Source organism: Peromyscus eremicus, chromosome 15, assembly GCF_949786415.1.
Source record: "Peromyscus eremicus chromosome 15, PerEre_H2_v1, whole genome shotgun sequence".
In the NCBI taxonomy this organism is placed as follows: domain Eukaryota; kingdom Metazoa; phylum Chordata; class Mammalia; order Rodentia; family Cricetidae; genus Peromyscus; species Peromyscus eremicus.
In genome coordinates this window covers 19,352,635-19,377,343 of record NC_081431.1, presented here as the reverse complement: position 1 = coordinate 19,377,343, position 24,709 = coordinate 19,352,635, and the positions used below count along the sequence as shown (strand labels likewise).

Below are 24,709 nucleotides of genomic sequence, written 5' to 3'. Positions count from 1 at the left end.
CTTTTATTGAATAGTTCTTAATTCAAACCATGATTATCCAGGTCTTAATGAGATGGAACCTGGAGCAGTAAACTGTCACTAAGATGGTCATAAAAACCAAAAAAACAAACAAAACAAAACAAAACAAAAAAAAAACCACACAAAAAAAACACCCCAAGAGCTGAATGTGATGATTTAATCCGAATGTGGTATAATCCACTGTCATGTCTTGAAACATCACCATCCCAACGACATTGCATTGACAACATTAGTTCATTCTGACGCAAGGCCTGTTAAGTGTATTAAAGTCAATTCTCTTAAAAGAGCAGACGTACACAAATGTATTTAATGAACTAAGCTGTGGTGCCTTCAGATCCTTAGTATTAATGAGGAGGACATATCTCACCGACATGTTTCCTTGTCAGGATCACGATTTACTGGGAATCCAGAACATGGCACACATAAGGACACTGCCGGGATCTTTGACAAGAGAGAGGGTGATTTACACCATGAACCCGACCTCTCACTGGGGAAAACACAAGCTATGCCTCCTGGCTCTGCGAGGTAAGGATGAAAAGAAGGAGCTGTGGGGACAGGAGCACCCTGACAGATTCCTCTGAGAGCAGAACAGCTTAGTTCTTTCTTTGTTTTCCACTCTGGAAGCAAAGTCCATGTGGTCCTTAGCTTTTAGTTATCCTGGCCTAAGACCGGTCGAGGAAGAGTGACAGATCCCAGGGGAGGAGCTACCAGGTACGGTAGAATTTGAATATCAGCACAGGAGGTCATCATCCATGACACCCGTGAGTCTGCATGGAGGGGACATGGGGCTCAGAGGCACAGCTTCTACTCCATCTACTCAGGTGAGCACTCCTGAAAGATGGTCTTGGTTTCCACAGAGCTACAGTGTCAGAGTGGCTAAAAACAGTAGGAACTTAATGTCTCAGTCCTGGGAGTTAGCAGTCCAGCATTGGGCTGGAGGTGAGTGTAATAGTAGGGCATTTGTTTGGTCTGCATGACCCCTGGGCTGTTCAGGTCTCAGCATTGCCAAACCAAACCAAGCCAGACCAGACCAGAATAGACCAGACTAGATTGGACCAGACTAAAACAAACCATGTCAAACTACCTAAGACAAATTCAAACTCACGGGTATGAGGAGGGCCATGCTTCTTTCCAAAACCTGTCGGAATCTTTCTTCCCTCTGCCTGGCTTCCAGGTGATCTTGGCTTGTGGTTACAGCACTTCCTTCTGCCTGCCTGTCACATGCTATCTTTTTACTAGGTTTCTTTTCTTATCAGGACACCAATCATTTATGATGAAGGACCAATCCTACCATAGACACGTCATTTTAACTACTTATATCTGCAACGATATTATTCTCAGCAAAGGTGACATTCTGTAGCATGGAGAGTAAAGTCTCCAGTGTGTCTTTTAGGGGATGTGATTCAACTTTAACTGGCCATATATATATTTTTTGACAGCAATAAAAAGACCAGCACTGAAGAAAGGACATTCCCTTATTTTATAAGAAAATGAAGGTGCCTTTGGGGTTTGGCCCAGATTTTACCTGTAGCACCTGGCTCCAGTCAAATCCTCCATATCCTGTCTAGAAACAATTGGAACATTCTGAGATATTGCCTGCCCCTCATACAGTGTTGAAATCTTGGCCAAGGAGCAGTTGTTATCTTCTGTGTGCTGTTTTAGTTTCAGAGTTTCCCATCTGCTCTTGTTAGGTCCGCTCCAGCCCCAGATCACTGAGCCACCTGAGTTGCAGGTCCATGGAGACCTTCCCCTTGGAATTTTCTAGTCCATGCTGCTTAAACACTTCTACACTTTGTTACTTGCAGATCCTTCGCCTTGCAATTTAGCCTAAATAGTTTGCATTTGGAGCCCATGAGTCCTAGGTGAACCTTTGGCTACTGCCTCCATAGATACTTAACGATTCCTAAAATGATTGTTGCATAGAAACAGTGGCTTTTCTTTGGCAAAAGTTTACTGAACAATACATATCAGAACTCTGTTCTAAGTCAAAGTCAAGATAAAAGGTGTAAGTTGGCTGATTCAATTCAGGCTTGCTAAAGTGTTCTCAGTTAATGTGGGCTGCCTCAACAGAGCACTATAAACTACACAGCTGTAAATACCTGAGTTTTCTGTTTTACAGTTCCAGAGGCTGAATGGCTCAACAGCCAGCCATCAGTCCATTCATTATCAGTGGACGGTCTGTTTCTGTCATAGATGTCCTTACTCCATCCTTACATTGTGGGAGGGGCAGGGAGCTGCTCTCAGGTCTGTCTCTCTGTCTCTGTCTTGTTTGACAAGGTCTCAGTATGTAGCCCATGCTGGCCTCATACTCACAATCCTGCCTTAGCTTCCCGAGTGCAGAGACTAAAGGCATGTACAACTCCATCTGGGGTCACTAATCTTACTCAAGAGGGCTTCATGCTCTCGTAACTTGCTAAAAGTGCTGTCATCTAAAATCAGCAACTTCTGTGTCAGAATTTCAACATGCAAATTTTTCACAGAGCAGGGCAGTGTACTTTTTACAATGGCCAGGATGTGGTCCATTCTGACAGAGAGCAGAAAGGAGGCTCCCCATCACTCCACTAGGGACATCCATGAGAAGGTGAGCCTGTGAAGTACAGTGACTGATTCACAGTTCTGTCCAGGGCCAGAGGTACTCATACAAAAGCCAATAGAATTGGATGTGGAGATCAAGCAATACACAATAATATCATTTCTCTTTTATTAAACATCTCTGGCAGACTCATTGCAATGCCTGGGGACATTTCCTGGTTTATAATAACTGCCAGGAAAATACTACTAGCATTCAGTAGGAAGAAGGTATGGCCATTGCTATATTCCACAAAGCAGAGACTAACTCCCAGAACAAGAGTCACCCAACCCTCAGCATCAATCCCAAGGACGAGAAATCCTCTATCACAGCCGTGTGTGTGTATGTGTTTGTGCCTGAACCTGTATCCCTGCTGTTCCCACAATCATATTCAAAATTCTCTGTCCTTCATGCTCCTGTTTCTAAAGTATATTTTCTCACATATATATGGGTCCAAAATAGCATTACAAAAAACATTTGTCACTAGCTTTTGAACCAGTTACCAGTGAGACTCACACATCTATCAACGAGAGTCACATCAGTCATTATAGATTTCTGGAAAGGCTTTCAGATGTTTCCAGAGTCGGGCCTGTGGCAGAATCTGTCTTATTAATCCATCTTCTCTTCAGAAGAGGGTCACAGTCAGCCTGTTCCTATAAGCTTCATTTTTGTTACCCAGTACAGCTTAATCACTTACTTCACAGTATTTAGAATTCATAGACTTGAAGGCTAAAGGGGAACACTGAAGAGTAAGTAGCCCCATAATCACACATCTCTGTTTTCCAACCATTCAGTAAGGGAGAGGAAGAAAATGTTAAAAGTATCAGTTAACAGTCCAATTGTGGAAAGAGTGAATCCTGGTCAACGGAGATGGCTCAGTAGTTAAAATATTGGTTAAAATATTCATCACACAAGCCGAAGAGCCTGAGTCTGCAGTCCCAGGACCCAACCAAAGCCAAACCCAGTATCTCACATCTACAATCCCAGTACTCCCATGGTAAGACGGGACATAGAGACAGGAGACTCCCTGGAGGCTGTGGGTTAGCCCACCTGACATACAGAGGCTAACAGGAGACCTTGTTTTAAACACAGTGAAGGGTGAACCCCAACATCCAAGGTTGATCTCTGGCCTTCACACTCAAACCATGGCACATATGTCATACACACACACACTCATGTATACAAACACACACATATATGTACATACACAAGTGTACACACACACTCACACATGTATGTGCACACTCATACATGTATGTATCACATATGTGCACATATCCACACACATATGTACACATTCACACATGTATATGAACATAGTCATACATATATGTACACACATACATGTATAAACACATACAGTGAAACTTAAGAGCTCACCACAGTTCCAACATCTCTTGAAATATCCTGAAATCATGATGAGGAATGTTTTAAGTGGCTCATGAAAGTCTGTCTTTAGTTTTCTAGTTTAGATTACAAAGGTAATTTTTAGGAGCTTTCTCTTCTTTCCTACATGTTTTCCTGAATATTCTTCTCTCATAAAGCCATGCTTTGATTATTATTTAGTACTCCATTACCAACGTCACCTATAGAAATGGGTGATTTTATAAACCATTGGCTTAAAAGTAAAAATTATGCTTAAAAAGAACAATTCACTCTGATCTGAAAATTAAATTTTCTTGATGATATCCTTTAATTATTCTTAAACACACAAAGTTCTAAACTCAAAACAGATCAGCAAAAACCTTTACTACAGTGGCTCACCATTCAATCAGACAATGATAAGGTCTGTTAGCTAGAACCCCAACTTATGACGTCTACTCTGTCCTTCCTTAAAGCGCACAGCTATCTTTTCAACCGCCAATCTGGGGAGAGGGAATAAGGATTGCTTCTGATCCCCACATGGTTTTATTTATCTTGCCATTTGCTAACCAGTGACCAGCTTCTACAGCCTGTGTTCCAAGATTCTGAGAGAGATTCATGTGCTTAGATTACACATGACACTTCAACAGTTTAGAGGCTCACCAAGTAGCAAAGTCACGTGGCTACCTTGGTCAGATTGAATGGAAGAAATAAGCATTCACTGGGACATTAATAAGAGCATTTAAAAATAATGAAGTGTAATCTAAGAACAAGGCACTTTGAACATTCTCCCAGGATCTCATGGTAAAAACTGGCTACCACCCTGTGGTGCTACTAGGAGCTGATAGAACCTCCAAGAAGCCAGACCTATGGAAGGAAATTAGGCCTTTGTGCTGTGCACTTGAAGGGGATTGTAGAAGCCCTTCCTCTCCTTGCCTCCTGGACACCATGAGATGAGAAGCTTAGCTCTTGCCTGCATTCACCACCACAGGCTTCAGAATAAACAAGAGACTAAGACTCTGGATTTAAACCTATGAAACCGAAAGCCCAAATAAACCTTTCTTTCTTCTTAGTTAGGAATTCCAGGTGTTCTTTCACAACAACCAAAAGCTAACGTAATAATACGATTGGAATGTGTTTTTGCTTTTGCTCTTGTTTTTCTTTTTGAGATAGGGTCTCACTATGCGGCTCTTGGCTGGCCTCAAACTCACAGAGATCTATGTGCCTTTGCCTCCTGAGTGCTGGGATTCAAGGTGTGCTCACGATTTGAAATTTTAAAAATTCAGCTGAAGCAATCAACTCTTCGATTGACAGTGCTGGAAACAAGGAAGGATCCAAATGTTCTAATGATAAAATAATTTACAACATGGGACATCAAGAGATTAGAACTATGATCAAAAAGTCAGTGTATGACAGAGTATCTGAGTCAACTAATATCTCAATGAAAGTCTCAGGAAAGAAAAAGAAACTTCCTCCAAAGTAGGAAATTTAGATGTTTGGTGTGATTTGCACATGAAATGTCTCCCGTAAGACCATATGTGTGAACACTTGGCTGGTGGCCCTGTGTGGGAGGTTGGTAGAATCTTTAAGATGTGGAGCCTTGCTGGAGGAAGTGAATCACTCAGGACTGGTTTTAAAATTTTATAACCTGCTTCACTTCCTGTTAACTTGCTGCTTCCTGACTACTGATGTAATGTGACAAGATGGCCACTTGTTCCAACGTCTGTGCTTCCCTGCCATCATAGATGGTGCTTCCTGGAACTATCAGCCCCAGTAAATCTCTACTTCTTCAAATTGCTTCTGAACAGACTTTTAGCCAGAGTAACCAGAGAAGTCGCTGTTTGCTATGTCCACAACCATGGTAGTTCTAAAGAGAACCAAAGTGAGAGTGGAAGAAACTATAAAATAAAGCAAAAATCTCTAAGAATTGAAAAAGGAAACCTTTTAAATTGAAAAGCCCACCCACAGCTGATAAGAAAATAAAACAGACCCTACACATCATAACCTGCCAAGGGAGATTCCAAAAGCTGTTGGAGTTAATCGAACAAACCACAATAACAACTTGCAAGAATTATTTAACATGCTTTTTAACTGTAACAACAAAAACTAGGAAACTGAGGACAAATAAATCTGTGCTTGTAACAAAGACTGAAGGTAAATGAAAAATATTTTGTTCTTCTAACCAAAACACAGATTCTTCCAGGAACTAATAAAAATTTTAAGTACTGTTTACAAATGGAAAGATTTTATAACTGTGTAATTTGGGGTAGATGAATTTAATTTTACTGGAGACAAGAGTGGTCAGAACTGTAATACATGTATTGCTATTATATTTACTAGAAGGGAAACTCATTAGATTTTAATATTTAGGTGCATATTCAATGCCACTTAAGCTTGGTTACTAGACACAAACAGTCATGACTGTCTTACTAAAATCGATATGTTCACATGGTGCTTTACAATAAGAAAGACATCAAAGAGTCATGAAGAATTAGCTCATTGTTGTGTATGGCCATGCCACCTTGAGCATGCCTGGTCTGATCTTAGGAACTAAACAGGGTCAGGCCTGGTTAGAACTCGGATGAGAGAATTAGCTTATTCCCCAGTTTTATATCTAAGACAAGCACAGGAAAATGGTTTTCAGGGGAAAGAGATGACTTGCCTGATGCCACAGTGACAAATTCCCCCATCCCCTACTCTCCTCTCTTTTGCAGTACCTGGGGTCCAATCCACTGCCTTGAATGGGGTCAGCAAACACTGGGCACTGAGCAGCACCCACAGCCCAAACCCAAGGTCTTGACTGCCAAGTAAGGATTCTGCTCGCTTCATGACCAGAATCACACGACCATCTTTTCTAACAACTATAGAGACTTTATTCTTACAAGTGGTGATGCTTGGAACTTATTAAAAGAGATTCAACATCCTCAACCAAAGGTCAAAAGAAGATAAGAGAGAATAAGGGGGAGGGATGAGGAGCAGCGGAATAGAAGGAAGGAGAACATGGTGCACTTTCAATTTCTGGGCTTTACTCTTTAACTCGAAGAGATAGCACAATTGATGGCCATGTTTTAGGAGCCCAATAGACATAAAAAGAAATGTCAGACAAATTTGATGGTTGAATGAATGTCAGCATCTCATCTCTGTCTATGGCTGTAGGCAATTACTTGTGACCTCCATTAAGATCAGAGTAGACCTAATAAGCAGCGAAGGCCCCAGCACTGTGAAGGAAATAAGATAGGAGAACAACCCTTCGTATGTGGGAAGTATGGTTAAATTAAACTTCAAAGCTGGTTCCATTCCAAGCCAAAATTCATAACAAAAGGAAACATCAGACAGTTAGACAGTACTTACTAACACGACTTAAATAAAACTCCCAAATGTTGACATTTCCATTGTTCCTTCCTTTGAGAACCAATAGTTTCAACATTCTTCTTCTTTCAAGAGTGTTGTGTTCCACTGCAAAGGAGATAGGACTTCCTTTCTTTACCACCTTCTCACAGAACTCACTGAAAGGGAAGTAAGAAGGTTTTCTTCCCACTGTTCCTTTCAGCCAACCATGGATTCAGTGAATGAGGCTTCCTACTGACAGCTTTGGACAGCTCCAAGGGCCCTGAATTCTTGGTGGCTTTGTTCCCAGTCTTCTTCCTAACCTACCCAGCACCCCTTAGCTCTGAGTCCCTATTGATCTTATATGTATATATATATATATATATATATATATATATATATATATATATATATATATATATATATATATATTTATATACACATACACACACACATATATGTGTCATATATATGTATGATGGGGAAAAGACAGGGATATTGACATGCTCTGTGAAGTAGCCATGGGTAAAAATTAAATCCCATGTGAGGTGAAGACAACATGAAGAGGCAGTCCCAGATGTCAGTGAGAACCAAGTCACTGTGGAGATGGAGGAGCTGAAGCTAAAGCCAGTTGCTGGGGAGACAGAGACTGAGGCAGAAAACAAGGACTCAGGGAATGGGTTCGGGAGTCTGATCTACCACTCAAGATGTGTCTCCTGGGAATTTACTGGCCTACTGAGGTCCCCCTGAGTCTTGGTGGCAGGGCATGCCATAGGCACCTCCTTAGATGAGCCAGCACTGGGTATACCTGAACTCATCTCCTGTTTATATATATATTTTCAGTTCTACCAATAAACCTGATGAAAGGATTGGATGGGAAGGAAGAGTACAAGATGGGAGAGGGAGGTGAGAAGGTAGATTTGGAAGAAAATAATAAACACAGAAGACATCTCTAGCTCGTGCTAGACCCGAGGAAGGGCCCACATGTCAGAATTCTTCATCTGAGCCTCTACCACTGAGCAGCTGAGAGTCTCTGAGCAGTTCACCTAACTTCCTGTGCCTTGGTTTGCTCTCCAGAAATGGGGATTCAATAAGAGAAGACTTTTTAGATGACTATCATGAGATCTCTGTGTTGAGAGAGTGAGGCAGGTGCGCACAGGAAGGGCTCAGACATGTGAATCCACGTGCAATTGTTTTCCGTAACCATCCTTAAGAGTCATGTCATTGCTTCTTGAGCACTGTCTTCCTTATTAGAGTGTAAGTCTCACGAGGGAAATGAGACCTCTGACTCAGCCACATTTGGAGGCACCTAGTCAATTTCTGTTGAAGAACCACATGTAGATACACCTCCTTCAAAAGCTACTGAGATGTCAAAGCACGCACTTTATTGTCACGTGGCAAATTAACCATATACAACCAAAAGAAATTCTTAAGTTCTAAAATTAAATCCTTCATGGTTAATGCCAATTCACCACACCCAGCGAAAAACTGAGTGTGTAACCAGGAAGCTCCCAACTCTTCATTCAGCCTGAGAAACTCAGAACTTTGAAGTAGGAAACATTCTCAGGATGTGAAAGGAAATGAGAACCAAGAATATGGGGGTGAGGTGGGGGTGGAGAAGAAGAGGAGAGGAGACTGCATGGAAGAGAAGGAGAACATGTGAGTTTGTGTTATGAAAGAAAAGGACGACACCTTAAATCCAGGCCAAGCAGGAATCTGAAAGCCAAGGTCTTGTCACACTCCCTAGTCTTCCCAAAGCTATTGGTGTTTGGCTTCCTTTCAGTGCAGAGCTGTTCCAGCCTAGAGCTCCCTGTCACAGATGTACACTATAAACTGTGATCCTTTTGTCCAGTTCCCTCTTGGCTGTCAATGTAAAAAATGGGAGGCATTTTTCAGGAAACAACCACGGACAAGGAGGAAAGAACTTGAACCATTTCGAGCAAATAGAATTGTGTCCTTATGAGATAATGTCCTCTCTGTCACCCTGCATGGACACTCATGGCATCTATGAGCCAGGAGGTAGCTTCCTGATAGACACCAAATCTGCTAGTGCCTTAGCCTTGGACTCTTGTATAAAATTAGAGGGACCAGCCTTAATATTATACATCCCAGGGGCTCAGGAGAGAGAACTACTAATGGCAAGGACTATTTTCAGGAAATAGAATCTCAGCACACCGAGCTCTATAGTCCACTTGCTTTAATTCCTCTGACATAAAATCCTTTATATCCAGCTTCAGTTCTTTTCTCATGTCTAGCTCCTTTCTTGGCTGATTTCTCTCTATATTTATCTACTGCTTCCTCTAAGTTCTATCTTAATTCTCTTGTCTTAACTCTGCCTCATCTAGGTCCTTTTCATCTTGTTCTTACCCAGCTAGTACTTCCCCATCTGACTTTTCCTCATCTTCCATCTCATTCCTCTGGTGCTCTCCTCTAGCCCTTCACTCTAATTCTTCCCCATCTCAGTTTGTTCCTCTCAAGTTCTTACCCGTCTAGTTCTTCCATTCTCTTTTCTCTTCTCTGCCCCCCCCCAACCCCCCCCCCCATGCCCTGAAAATCCTGGTATATAAATCCAGGCTTCCAGGGTCAAACGGAGGGGTGATAAGAATCACACAGGGAGTCAATAAACGTTAATTATCACTTGCAACCCCAAAGGGAAATGACCAATGGGGAAATGAATTAACTAAAGGCTAAATTCGGGTAATATCTAAGAAGAGGGAATCTTATGTGCCCAACTATAGTCTTAAACGTGATTAGTAGAAAATGTTAAGAATCTATAAGTTGCTAGGTCAATGGGAGAAAATAAAACTGTCTTCTTTTTTCCTGTGGCTCCTATCTGTCCAAGCTATCTGCCGTTTTTCTGCAGGGTGGGGGAAAGTGTGCTCAGTCACTAGGCAACCTGTGTACAGCTAGATGCCTCTGGTGATAGTTAAAGGGAGATCTGGAACTGGAGATAAGGTTTGGAAAAGGAGGAAGTAAGGCCTAATTGGCAATCCACCAGGCCTTCTCAAACAGGTAGCCTGGATGGTTAAGTCTGTTCTTAGAGAATACAGAGGTATCTCTGATAAAGTATTCTCCTCCATCTGGGGATGGACCTGGCTGGATGCTGCTAATGATGATAATTACAGGGAGGCTTGAACTGGGGTTCTGGTTGAGCATAGCTGTCAATGCAGAAGGTTATCTAAATATTCCTAGAAGTGGTTAGGTAAGGAGTTAGCAGTCTATAAAGTTAGTAAGGCTGTAAGAAAGGAGGGTCCGAGCTGAATTGTGTAAAGCTATTACTTAACGTCCACCTGACCTAGGTGGTGTCTCCTTGTGGAATTTACCTTAAATCAGGAGACTTGCATGTGGACTGTTATTACTGCTAGTCCTTGAAAGTGGCCAAGGGAGATATCTGATTCCAGAGAAAGCCTTTCCTGAGGCTGTTCTCCAAATACCTGGAATGTGTATGTCCAGAGAGTGATCAGTCCACACTGTTAGCCCTTCTTAGGGAAAAGTCAATTGGGAAAACTATGAAGGTACACATGATTTTCATAACAGAAGACAGCTGATATATAACAAGCCAAATAACACCAAAAATTCCTTGGGATTTGGCTTCCTCTGGAGGAATTCCCTGATTCCTCCAGGTAGTGACTTTGCCATAACCAGCTGAGTTCTTATGATATATTTTTGTGGCCTGCAGCATTGGACTTCTCTGCTTCTACTGTTCTTAGAAATGAATTCTTGTGGTACATAAGCCACGCCATGTGTGATGTATGGTTACAAGATGTGTGATCACAAAGACTTTGAATAAAAGCAAGCATAAATAATATATTATTTTCATATTGATTCCATGTTGCCATAACCATATGTTAGAGGTGTTGGATTAAATATAACTATTAAGGGAGCTTCATTACTTAAAACAGGTAAGTTGTGAGAAGTGCTCCAGAGGGATCCGATGTAAATCAGCAGCTCACAGAAGCCACAAAGTGACCAAAGTCCATGTTTGTCTTCACGAGTTCCCCATTTGATCTAATATTTTATGGGACTTTTTATTTTGTCTTAAAATAAAAGTCTTTAGTGGAGATGTAAGCCGCTATCTCCCAGTCTCCAGAAGGAACTACCTTTGATTTGGGGAAATATATTTTCCCCAAACTAACCTATAAGCCTGCTGCTTTACATCAATCAAATTTAAATATTACCAAGTGATGTAAAGGGAGAGTTGCACCATGGGAAATATTTTGCTCTTCAACAAAAAAAAATTTATGAATACAGAGTTTTCATAAACTATTTTCTATAAGACAGTGAGCATCACTGCTTCTAAAATACAGGCTCAATATTGGTAGGAGGGCAAATATCAGAGCAAACTAACTTAGTCATAGGTTCTGGTGGCCATTTTTTCCAACTTTGAATCCCCCTTTTTTTTTTTTCAGTTCTTCCATTAGTAGAATGTGGCCCTGGTTGCAAATCATCCTTTAGGCTGAAAACCATGGAGAAAGAATTTGACTTACAATCAACTGAAAGTTGACAGCTGTGATATCCCAGATAAAAATAAGAAGGAGGCCAGAACACTGCAGAATTGTTATCACCAATCAAGTGAGGGACAGAACATGCATGGTATAGCTCAGGAGAATCCCCTAAATTTATTTTTAGAAATTTTCTCTCCAAATGCTTATAGAATAAAAATTGTGGGGGGATTAGGTAAAGAAAGGACCAGATTCCACAACCCTGTACAAATACCAAAGATAGTGTGTCATTTTCTCCTGCAGAAAATATGTATGAATAATGCATTAATTATATCCATCGTATTTCATATCACAGGATAGGTAAATAAAAATATTTCTGTGAGTGGTGGGGAAAGAAAAAAAGCTTCACTTGGTAGTTATTAACTTATGATTTCTAGTTTCAATCTGCCCTTCGATGTGTGCTCCAGAATAATGGAAGCAATTCTCTTGAGTGTCCTGTGCAGACACTGAATAGAGGTGCTGCGAGAACCATGCAGAGGGGAGGGTCCTCCTGCTACATCCAGCTAGTTCACAGTGGTGTGGGTGTGAGGATGCGCCCACGCACGTGCACACAGACACACACACACACAGACACACACACACACACAGACACACACACACACACACACACACATACACACACACACACACACACACACACACTCAGAGAGAGAGACACAGGGAGAAACCTTGAACCCCTCCCTGGTGGTAAAGCTTCCCAGGACCCTTTCCACATTGATACCATGGGTTTGGAGTCTCCTTCTGTGACTAGAGCTCCTACTTTCTTGACTTCTTTACTTGCTGGGTACCAGTCATGGCTCACCTGTGCTCTGCTTGCACCCCAGACCAAGACTGCCAGATGGAGGAGAATAAAGCAAAGCTTCTGGTTAGATTAGAATTTCAAATAAACAATAATATTGGTGTAAGCACTTCTATAAGTGTAGCCTATATAGTATTTGAATCAATATTTACATTGTATTTCCTATTTTTTTCTAGCAACAGTACTCAAAGGAATGCTACTCTTAGATTCCCACAGACTTGTACACGCAACACAGCCTATGAACCCGTCATTAGCGTCACAGTTTGGGCATGTTACCATGCCTTGGTAGAACTTAGTTACTGCATTTCAGTTGCTTGGTCACTACAGACCAACAAACTAGTGACTTCTCTACTACCCACTGTGTCACAAACATACCTTTACCAAGGCAGCTGAACTCGAGCCTCAGTTTCCCCTCATCTCTAAGGTAACATGCCGAATTTTCTATAGTATTCAGTCACTTGAATCAGAGGCAAGCGATTCTTTACCCTAAGTTTCCTTTAGTTTAAGCTATTTTGTGACATCTACCTGCCAATAATACATAGACACGTGTATGGCCTATGCAGAAGAAAAGAGAAATCGGCATATGAAAAAATGTGAGTGGGGGAATATTAGTTGTATTAGTTAATTTTCAATGCTGTGACCAAGTACTTGATCATATTGGGGGGGGGGGGGAGAGGAAAAAAGAAAAAGAAAAACTTCACCTTTTAAGAGTCCCCGGGAGTTATAAGATCTCAAAAGCCTCTGAATTTCTTTTCAACTCAAATTCCTAAAACTTAAACAGCACAAGAAAAACGTCTGAACACAGTGTTCTTTTTCTTGTAGCATATGTCATTTCCAAATGACACCCGAGAGTTCGCAAATCTCATCGGAGGGCTGCTAGGTAACTTCCCAGACCTGACAGCATAGTTATTTGGGTGAGCAGGAAAATGACAGGTGAGGGGATTTGCTAGAATCTGCTGGTATGCCAACTCCGGTGATTTAACTGCCTGGAAACCAGCTCGGCAGGACAAAGAATTCCAGGCAATTTGGCAGATCCAAGGAGTCTACTGGCCAGACCTGTGCTCAGGCTGGTGTGCGTACAGGTTTCTCCAGCTTTCACAACCATCAGTTCATTCAGAGCGGCATCCATACCTGCCTCAACTCCTACTGATTTCCCATTATTTATTCCTGGGCTGGTTAGGAGGGTCTTTAAATAGAAAAAATTGTTCTACATCAGTTTATTTACATACATATCACACACACACACACACACACACACACACACACACATTCATGCAGGAAGAAACAAAACCCATAGGTTAAATTATCCCAAACCAATTATATTCAAATCAGACATTAAAAAAATCCCAACCAACCAACCAACCAACCAAACAAACAAACAAACAAAAACAAAAAAACCTCATTGGCTTTAATCTTCATTTTTATCTTAAATTTTTTTTGCAGTGATTTACTTATTTTGTAGGTTTAAGATGGAAGGCATGTGTGTGCACCATGGCATGTGTGTGGAAGTCAGATGACAATTTACAGAAGTCAGCTCTTTCCTTCCATTGTATCACGTGGCTTCTAAGGACCGAGTTCAGGGCATCAGCCTTGGCAGCAAGCATTGCTACTTGCTGACACACATCACCAGCCCACTTTTAAATGAAAGGGCCATTGAAAACCTTATTTCATTGATTTTTTTAAAATAATAATACACACTGATGAAAAGATAGACTCTTCAACCAACTGTGGGGAGAAAATTGGATGTTTATAAACAAAAGAATGTATCCAGGTTATCTCTCACCCTGCATAAAAATCAACTCCAGGTGAATCAAAGCTCTCAACAAACAACTAGAAAGTCTGAAACTAGAGGAAAGGCAGGGCATCCTTTACAAGTTATGGATGCACATAGGCTCAACAGGCTATATTTGGGGATATATGTGTATATGCAAATTCTACACGCATGCACTGATAATTAATGAAAAAGGGGCCCTGAATTAGGAGACTGAGGAGGAGCATGTGAAAGGATTTAGAGGGAGGAAAGGGAAGAGAAAAGCATTGTAATGAAATTGCATTCTCAAAAATCAACAACAGAAAAGATATAGGTATAAGGAGTTTTTGAACAAGACTCCAGTCATGCCAGCAATAAGGCTGCCAGCTGACAAACAGGACATCATGAAACAGAATGCTCTGTTCAGCAAAGGAAATCACCCATCAAGTAAAGAGGCAGCCTACGGAACGGGTGGAAAACCTTTGTCAGCTAATAGAGGATTGATGCCTAGAACCCACAACTAACTCAGGAAATTAAACATGAAGGAAAGAAATAACCCGTGGAAATGAACAGAGTTCTCAAAGGAAGAGCTACGAATGTTCCATAAACACTTTAAAATGTGTTCTACATTTTTGCCAGCAGGGAAATGCAAATTCAAATTACTTTGAGATTTCATTTCATCCCAGTCAGAATCGCTATCATCAAGAAGGCAAGTGACAACAGACACCAGCAAGAGTGTGGGGAGTGGTGAGCCCTTATTCACTGTTAACTGCAGTGTCCGGGCTTCTCAAAAAGCTAAAAACAGAACTAGCATATGACCCAGCTCCACCACTACCAGGTACACACCCAAAGGACTCATACGACATAGATATGAGGATATCCACGTTTCAACTTGCTGTTATATTGGCAATAGTAAGGAAATGGAAGCAGCCTAGATGTCAATCAACTGGTGACTGGATAACGAAGATGTGGTAGAGATACACAACACAACACTGCCTATCACTAAACAAAAGTGAAATGATGAAATCTGTGGACCTGGAAAATAGCATACCGAGTAACATAACCCAGGCCCAGAAAGACCAAGGCAGTATGTTCCCTCTCCTATGTGGATGCTAGCTTTACATTTTTAAATTTATGTGTTTAAGTTGGAGTGAGTGTCCACAGAAGCCAGAACCATGGGGGGAAAGAACCATAGGTGGGGGGTGGGGGCCAGGGAGGTCTTCAGTGAAGAGATCACAAAACATAGAAGAAAGTGAGGGAATTCTTAGGGCTTGGGAGGCTTAAAATGGGTTGGGATGGGATGAGGAGACAAGTCAACAAAATTTAAAAACAAATGTTGATTCTATTTTTTTCTATTTTCTATTTTTCTTTTCTATTTTCTATTTTTCCTATACATTTTTTTTTCTCTTCATACTCTGGTCTCATTTAAAAATTGTGGCTATTCATATTTTTATAATGAAAAATAATTGTAATTGGAAAATGTCTTTGTATATCAAAGATATTTATCTTTTACACAGCACACTAATTAGTTAATTGTGCTGATAGAACTCTAGGTCTTGTTCATGCCAAATAAGAGCCCCACTACTGATCTAGTCCCTCGGCCCCATTTCATCCATTTTAAACTTAAGGAAAAAGGTATCTTTGAAACATCACAAAAATTAGTGTGGTCAAACCTGAGCAAGGGTAGCTCTGCATTTATTACTTGATAAATATAATGGGGTGAAGTTGTGAGGTTTTTATGTTGGGCCTCTCTAACAAGATGTTACATATCCTTCTTATACATTCCTTCCAGTTGTCATTAGACAGCTGGTGGTGGGGTTTGCATGTGTCTTCATGTTGGTGTGACATTCTTAATGGACAAAGAACATGGTGAATGTTCTGCCTGTGGAACAGCTGCTTCTCGACACTGGGTGTTAACTCTTCCATCCCCTCTTCCAGAGATCTAGCCCATGCCAGGGGCTCTACCTCATCCTCTGTATTCCACATGACAATCGACACCTGGAAATTTATAAAAAACTCCAGTGGTCTTGATCATGTATGATTAGTCACTTCCTCACGGGGTGTTCTAGTTCATTCCATTGCTGTGATAAACACCATGACCAAAACCAACTTAGCGAAGGAAAGGGTTACTTTGGTTTACACACTCAGGCCATGCTCAATCGAGGGGAGACAGGGTGGGAATTCAAGGCAGGAACCTGGAGTCAGGAACTGTGTGTGAGCTGGCTCACTCATGCTCAAGTTCAGCTTCCTTACTCCCAGACCTAGGGAATGTTACTCCCCACAGTGGGCTGGGGCCACCTACATCAATTACCACTCAAGACAATGTCTCTCACACACATGCCCATTTTCTTGAGATAGATTCATACGTGACTATTCTTTAGCTTCTCTTCTTTCAGAACATGAGTGTTTAATGACCCCCCATTCCACAGATTTTTGTATATTGTGTTATGGAAAAGTTTTTAAAAAATTCTTCATTTCATTTGTGAGATCTTGATTGGATAGCGTTTTTTAGGATAAGTAACAGGAAGTTTCATTTCCAATGATATGAAGGTTTTATAGTTATCTTTTTTCTATTGGTTCCTAGCTTGATTTCACTGTAGTCAGAGAACATATTAGGCATAATTTAAATTCTGTGATATGTGTTGAGTTTGCTTGTAGGTCATCATTTTTAGACTGTCGGGTTTTTTAGGATATTCCAGTTGGAAAGAGTGTGCACTTGAAGTGTTCTGCATACATTACATAGATCATGTTTATTCACTGTTCAAACCTTTTATTCTGTATTGACTTTTCTTGTGACTTCTATTAGTGTTCAAATCTCTAGCTGTATGTGTCTCCTTTAAATTGTGCCAGTTTTCGTTTCTCATTGTTTGAAACTTGTTCCTCCATATAAAATTAGTATAGTTACAGCTTCCTGTTGTGTGGGCTTTCTGATCATTATGGTAGGACTGTTTTATCTCTGGTAATGACAAATGAAAGCACCATTTGCTATTAGGATAGGTTTATTTGTTTTTCTGTAGTTAATATCACACGTAAGACATTTTTCCATTCCTATCACTGCTACCTTTTCTGTGACCTAAAATATATAAAGTGAGATGTGTATACATGTGTGTGTGCATACATATATTAATCCAGCCTGATTTTTTTTATCTTTCAGCTTGAGGATTTAGACAGTTTCTATTTATTATAATGACTAATATATTAAAAACATCAATTTGCAATTAGTTTTTCAATCATCTAACCGTGAACTTCATAATTGTGTTTTTGAGTTAGTAGAATCTGACTTGATGCTTCCATCATACATACATACTGTGAGCGCAGCACAAACTTGCACACCTCAGTGTAACTGCCTCCCTCTTCTGTCCTTCCCTATTTTTGTCATGTATTTTAATCCCCCATATGTTTTAAGTCTCAGAAGCGAGAGTCTTATCCAGTTCTGCAGCTACCAATGCAATCTAGATGCTGGTATCTTACCAGACTGTACTTCTAATCCTGACTCTTCTTTGTACTTGAAACTCACAGAAATCAGATCCAAATCAACCTTGCTACTTGGCTATGTAGGAAATGTAAAGCGGAGCTTACTAAATCAGACAGTGATTGGCATCTGCCCCCAGTGGCAAGCTATTCCTCCTATTAAACTTCCCATGTCAGGAGATGTAGACAGCTTGTACTCTGTCATTCCCAGGGAAGCCCTGACAGCCGTTCTTGATCTGTTTCCTCATCTCCATCCTCATATTAAACAATCTCTGCCAGTCCTAGTCCCAACACGTACTTTTGAATCATGTTTATTTCCTTCTGTCCTTGTTAGTCCAAGGCACTTTTGTCTCTTGCCTGGGGTTCATCTACACTCTACTAGCTTGTTCCTCTGCCTCAGTTCTCCTCTAGCTCATCTTCCACAAAAAGCCAAAATAATATTTAAAAACTCAGATAATTTCCAACAGAGGCTGGCCGTTGTGGGATATTTTGGTTGCACTCTGACACTCCCAAGACTGCCAATAAAGTTAAACCTTGAATCAAAGGAAGGAGTCAACATTCAGCTGGCCAGAATAACTATAGAGTTTTTGGCAGACCCAGATTAGGTTAGAGAGACACAGGAAGGAATAGGGAGGGGCTTAGAAAGATTCATGCCCCCTTTGGATCTAGGGAAGTGTGGAGAGGTTGGGCCAGCTGATCATTTCTCTATCACTGTGTGGATCTATTAGGTTTATACCCCAATGCCTGACTCCTGAGTTTTATTTAAAAATAGAACAATAAAATTCAACTGGCATGTTGCAGAGACACAATAAATATTCCTTAAAAGAATGAATGGATGGATGAATGGATGGATGGATGGATGGATTTAATAGTTTGCTGAAGGTTCTATAACAGCAGTTCTCAACCTGTGTGTCATGACCCCTTTAGGAGTGAATGACACTTTCACAAGGGTCACATATTGATATCCTGCATATCAGATATTACATTATGATTCATAACAGTAGCAAATTACAGTTATGAAATAGAAATGAAAATTATTTCATGGTTGGAGGTCACCATGACACAAGGAACTGTATTAAAGTCCTCATTACTAGGAGGGTTGAGAACCACTGTTTTAGAAGGTCTTTCTTGGAGGCCTTCTCACTGACTCTGATGCTCATGGATCTACCAGGCTTGCCAGTGAGCTCTAGGTATTCTCCTTGAATTCAGATCCCTAGCCCCATGTAAAATCTGGGGACAGCAGCACATTTCTGCAATCCCAGTGGTTGGGGTAGGCAGTACAGGAGGGTACCTAGAGCTCACTGGGAAGAGTGTAGAGCTGAGCAAAGAAATGTATAATTCCAGGAGAGTTGACCATTTCCAGAGGAGCTGACTCTCAGTTTTGGAGAAACTTGAGAAGGGAAAGTTGCTCTTGTCTGGAGATTCGAATCAGTAAGTATCCATTGAACATCAGTAGTGCTAAGTATAGGGCAAGGAGTTCACAATCCAGCAGAAGGCACAACGGTAGCATGATGAGGGGCTTCTACAGATAGAAGCCCCTCTGGTACCCACAGAATTCAGTCCCAGAGCACATGTCAGAGCTCCTGTCTCTGCCCTGGCATCCCTGGTTGACCGAGTGATCTAACACAGCCTAACTGCTCTGCTAAAGTCTCCCTGAAGCTTCTGTTTCTTAATTTTAAACACTATAATATCATATCCATTTACACCTTGTGTGATACAGAAGTTCCCTAAACCATAATTATTTTGCATTGTAGCTAATTAATGCTCCTGGAGTTTTCTAGGCCCCTTTAAAAAATGGTATCACAACAAATTCAGAATGATCATGCTTCCTGTTAAATAAATATGTGTATATTTTACCTGATAGGTGTGTCAGTCAGTACTAGAATGGGGAGTGTGTTAAAATAGGCAAAATGCTCACCCCACTTACTCTTTAAACAGCATAAGAAAGTTAACTTGAATCCCCACCTCTCCCACACATATTGGTATTGGTTTTGTGTGGTGTTAGGAATAGGTCACATGGCCCTGCACATGCTAGACAAACACCCTACAATTGAGTTAGATCCCAGCCCTTAGTTTAGTTTTTTTTTCTTTTTCTTTGTCTCATTATGTCACCTAGGCTGTCTTCAAATACTGGAGCTGTCTAGTAGTTGGGATTAGAGGCACTCACCCCTGTACGCTGCTGACTTCCAGAGTGATATGATGATGACTATGTAGTCTGCTGCAGAACCTAAGCAGTGGGTACTAAGCTGCCCCAAACTCCGGGGGAAGTAGCAGAAGTGATCCAGGAAGAGCTTATCCCTATTCGAGGGAACAGAATACACAAATACACAATGACAGCACCAAACTAAACTGCAAAATATGTGGTGGATTGGATACTGATGGGAATTCACACATGGGGAAACTCCCTGAGTACTTGAGCTAGTGCAAGAACAGATTCACTCAGGCAAGTATTGGCTTTTACAGAGTGTGAATACATGTGTGTCTGCAGAGACATGAGTTGGGAGGCAATTGAGAGACTAAGAATAATTGGAGTGTGGCGTCCATCTGTGATTAAGGAGTAAGTAAGGGGCCATTAGAGTGGGTTGTGCTTTTTGGAAACATATCATAGAAAATTCAGCAGAGTTCACCACTGTTGTGAGATTTTCATGATGAAGACCTCAACTTCTAGCAATGGTATATTTGTGACTTGCATGCCACTGTGACTGTAACACATGACAGAAACATCTTGTGGGAGGGGAGATTTATTTTGGCTCATGGTTTCAGAGGGTCTCAGTCCATCACAGCAGGGAAGGCATGGCAGCATGGCTAAGTCCATGATGATGGAAGTGCTTGGTTAGGACTGTCCCTATGGTAGCAGTCATGATGATGTGAGTGTTTGGTAAGGACTGCCCCCAAAGCAGAGGTCATGATGATGGGAGTGTTTGGTTAGGACTGCCTCCAAAGCAGTGGTCATGATGATGGGAGTGTTTGGTTAGGACTGTCCCCAAAGCAGTGGTCATGATGATGGGAGTGTTTGGTTAGAACTGTCCCCAAAGCAGTGGTCATGATGATGGGAGTGTTTGGTTAGGACTGCCCCCAAAGCAGTGGTCATGATGATGGGAGTATTTGGTTAGGACTGTCCCCATGGCAGTGGTCATGATAATGGGAGTGTTTGGTTAGGACTGTCCCCAAAGCAGTGGTCATGATGATGGGAGTGTTTGGTTAGGACTGTCCCCATGGTAGCGGTCATGATGACAGGAGTGTTTGGTAAGGACTGTTCTCATGGCAGTGGTCTACCAAGCAGAGATTTGCCAGAACTCGGTACCTGGTTAAAACCAACAAAGGCTTGCCCATAGTTATCTATCTGCCCTTGCTAGCCAAAACCTCCTCAAGGTTCCACAGCCTCCTGAAACGTCACTACCTGCTGGAGGACCAGCACTCAAAACACACCGCTGGGAGAGATATTTAATCCTCAACCATAACAGAGGCTTTGGGAGGTGGTCCCGCACTGCCCGCTGTATGTCCATAAACTTCTTACCTATGAGCAGCTCCTGACAAATCTGTTTTTTCTCAACTATAACTTCAGTAACAACAAACCAGCAGGTAAAGTTCTAGTTGAACTTGCCAATCAGAATAAAATGAGTATCAGACTCAGGAATTTAGGTAGAACTCAGAACTTTAGCCTCCTTAAGCTTCCAAGATGTTGCTGAATTATTTCCCAGGCTTAAAGTACATCATGGTGTGAGGGTGGAGGAAGAAGGTAGTTGAATTGAAGGAGTGATGTCTGTTGTTCTATAGCACAGTATGGTAACAGTGGTTCGCAAGAACTAATTGTATATTTCAAATAGCTAAGACTGTGCATATTTCTAACACAAAGAAGTGAAGTATTCCCGAGTGATGGACATGATGATTACAGATTGTACAGACATACCAAGAAGCCACACTGCATCCCATCACTATGTGTAGTTAGTTACTAGCTATCATAGCTCTAAAAATATAAAAAAGTTTGTATAAGACAAATCAGGGACTAGAACTATGGCTCAGAGGTTAAAAGCTTGGCTCTCACAGAAGATCCAAGTTTGGTTCCAAGCATCTAAGCTGGACAGCTCACAAACACCTGTAACTATAGATTCAGGGGATCTCATGCCCTCTTCTGAACTCTATAGGCACCCACATATAGGTGGTATTCACACACACACACACACACACACACACACACACACACACACACACTCAAAAATAAAAATTAATCTTTAAACAATAACTCCCTCCCCAAATTTAAATCACATAACACTTATGAATGAATTTTGTGAAAACTGATTATTCCAGGAGACTCAAAAATTCTTTCAAGTGAATTGTTACGTTGTTGATTTTCCAACAACATGTGAGATACTCCTATTTTTCCTTCTCAGACCACTATAGCACTGAACAGGAAAAAAGGAAGGAAAAGCCTTTTAGAAGGGTAAATTGAAGTTAAGCATGGCTTGGACTAAGGACAAACTAAACCACAGCAACATTCTGAACTCGGGCAGCAATGCCTTGAGCATTCCTCACCTGGGCAGTCCCAGGAAAGTCATGTGAGGAGACACAGGGGCTCAGGCTGAGCTTTTAAGGCTGCATGCACCTTCTCATCAGCTTTGCTTAGGAACAGATTTGTTCGTCAGCCGCTTTATTGAATGTAACAGCCTCCAATCAGGGCCCTTTTGTTCCGCACACTGTGCGGCCCCAAGGTGCAGGCTTTCTGTGGAAAATTTGGCCTCCTGAGCAAGCATAGACACCAGCTCAAGGCTGGGGCATGAGTTAGATCCTGTCTTCCACAAAGCAAGAAAGATTTAGTTGTCACTTGGGTTTTAAGTCATTCTTATCCAATATTTATGTGCTAGAATTTTTACCTCAAGGGTATGTGCGAGGGAAGCTCCCAGGAGAACTGAGGTGAGGAAGGGGGTGTGCAGAGCTGCCCTTCAAGCCCCAAGCCCCAAGGACATACATGCTGACCAAGAGTCTGCTCTGGTGCTGTAGGGCTCAGCACTCCAGCCCTCACTACAGGGGCCATCTGAAACCTATAAGGCATCATTTATGGACTAACTTCCTCTCCTGATTCTTCTCCCTAGAGTCTCTTCTTCCCCCCTTCCCTCTTTTCCTAGCAATTTTCCCTTTATAAAAAAGCTCATTTTTATTATTTCTAAATTATTATTATAATTTGTTGTTTGCTGTGGATATCGCTCTGTATAAATAAAACACTGATTGGTCAGTAGCCAGACAGGAAGTATAGATGGGACTAACAGAGAGGGGAATTGAGGGAACAGGAAGGCAGAGAGAGAGACCTGCCAGCTGCTGCCATGTGACAAGCAAGATGTAAGGTACCAGCAAGCCACGAGCCACGTGGCAACTTATAGATTAATAGAAATGGGTTAATTTAAAATAGAAGTAGAAAACAAGAAGCCTGCCACTGCCATACAGTTTATAAGTAATATAAGCTGCAGTTGTTGCTGTTGTTTTTGGGACAGGGTCTCTCTCTATACAGTCTTGGCTGTCTGGGAACTCACTATGTAGACTGGGCTGGCCCCAAACTCACAAGAGATCCTCCTACCTCTGCCTCTCAAGTGCACCATCAAAAGTGCACTACCACTCTACCAAAGATGTGCACCACCACACCTGGTTCCTTGTTTTTTAAAAAAAATTGAAAATGTTTTAAAGTTCCTAACAGGTGCTGTATTAAATACTTCTGTGAATTAACTCAGTAATAGTACTATGCAGCAACTACTACTGTTAGCCTATTGTAGAAATTGGGGCACAAGTTTGTTTGTTTGTTTGGTTGGTTGGTTGGTTGGTTTTGTTCTGGTTTTATCAAGACAGGGTTTCTGTGTGTAGCTTTGTGCCTTTCCTGGAACTCACTCTGTAGCCCAGGCTGGCCTCGAACTCACAGAGATCCGCCTGCCTCTGCCTCCCGAGTGCTGGGATTAAAGGTGTGTGCCACCACCACCGCCCAGCTGGAACACAAGTTTTAAGAGGTTAAATATTTCACAGAGTTTCATAGGAGCAAAGTCAGGGACACAGTCTTCTTTCTAGAACCTGAGCTTTTGGTCTTACACCCCATACTTCCATAGAAACACCTCCACAACACTCATCACCACCACCACCGTTATTACTACCACAATCACCATCACCACCATTATTACTGCCATCATCACCATCACCACCACCACCATTCTTACTACCATCATCACCATCACCACCACCACCACCATCATCATCACAACCTTCATCACCACCATTACTAACACACACACACACACACACACACACACACACACACACACACACACACGCCAGGACAAATGAGCGAAACCAGGTGTAGTCTCATCACTGATAGGAAACCCATACTAATACTCTGAAGAAAGTCCTGGAGAAGATGAGATGACACAGTGGCTTCCATCCTGCAGAGGACTGTTTTGCATGTAGCAGCACCATCCCCGCACCGCTGGCTGTTCTCCCTCAGCATGGTCTCTATGGGATAAATGGCTCCCTATCATGTATAATTTCCTTGTGAACCTTTCTCACAGCAGCTGCTATGGCAACCTGAGGGAAACAGGTCTGGAAAACAGTGGGCTAGCTGGAGAAATATCCCACCTTCAGTCCATGTCTATTGAGGTCATCACCACTTCGTAGCAGAATGCCACCACCACGATCATGTGTCTCTGATCTCAATACTTGCTGTCAAGTCGTCATAACACTGGTGAAAGCACATGTTGAACAATCATTTGTGTTCTGTCTGGTTGTAATGCTACAATGCAGCGATTTCATAGTTATTTTATATTTCACCATACAGTTAGTTTGCATGTGACCTCTGCTCAAGATGAACCAAAGTTTAACTTTTCATAATCAGTCCACAAAGTTACGCATCTCCATTTCCCTTCCAGTGTGGTTTAATT

At 41.6% G+C, this 24,709-nt stretch overlaps 1 protein-coding gene across 1 annotated transcript in view; it reads right to left on the bottom strand.

Moving 5' to 3' along the window:
* Positions 1-24,709, bottom strand: part of Pld5 (phospholipase D family member 5) — a 216,312-nt gene that overhangs the window by 82,654 nt on the left and 108,949 nt on the right. The window lies entirely within an intron of this gene.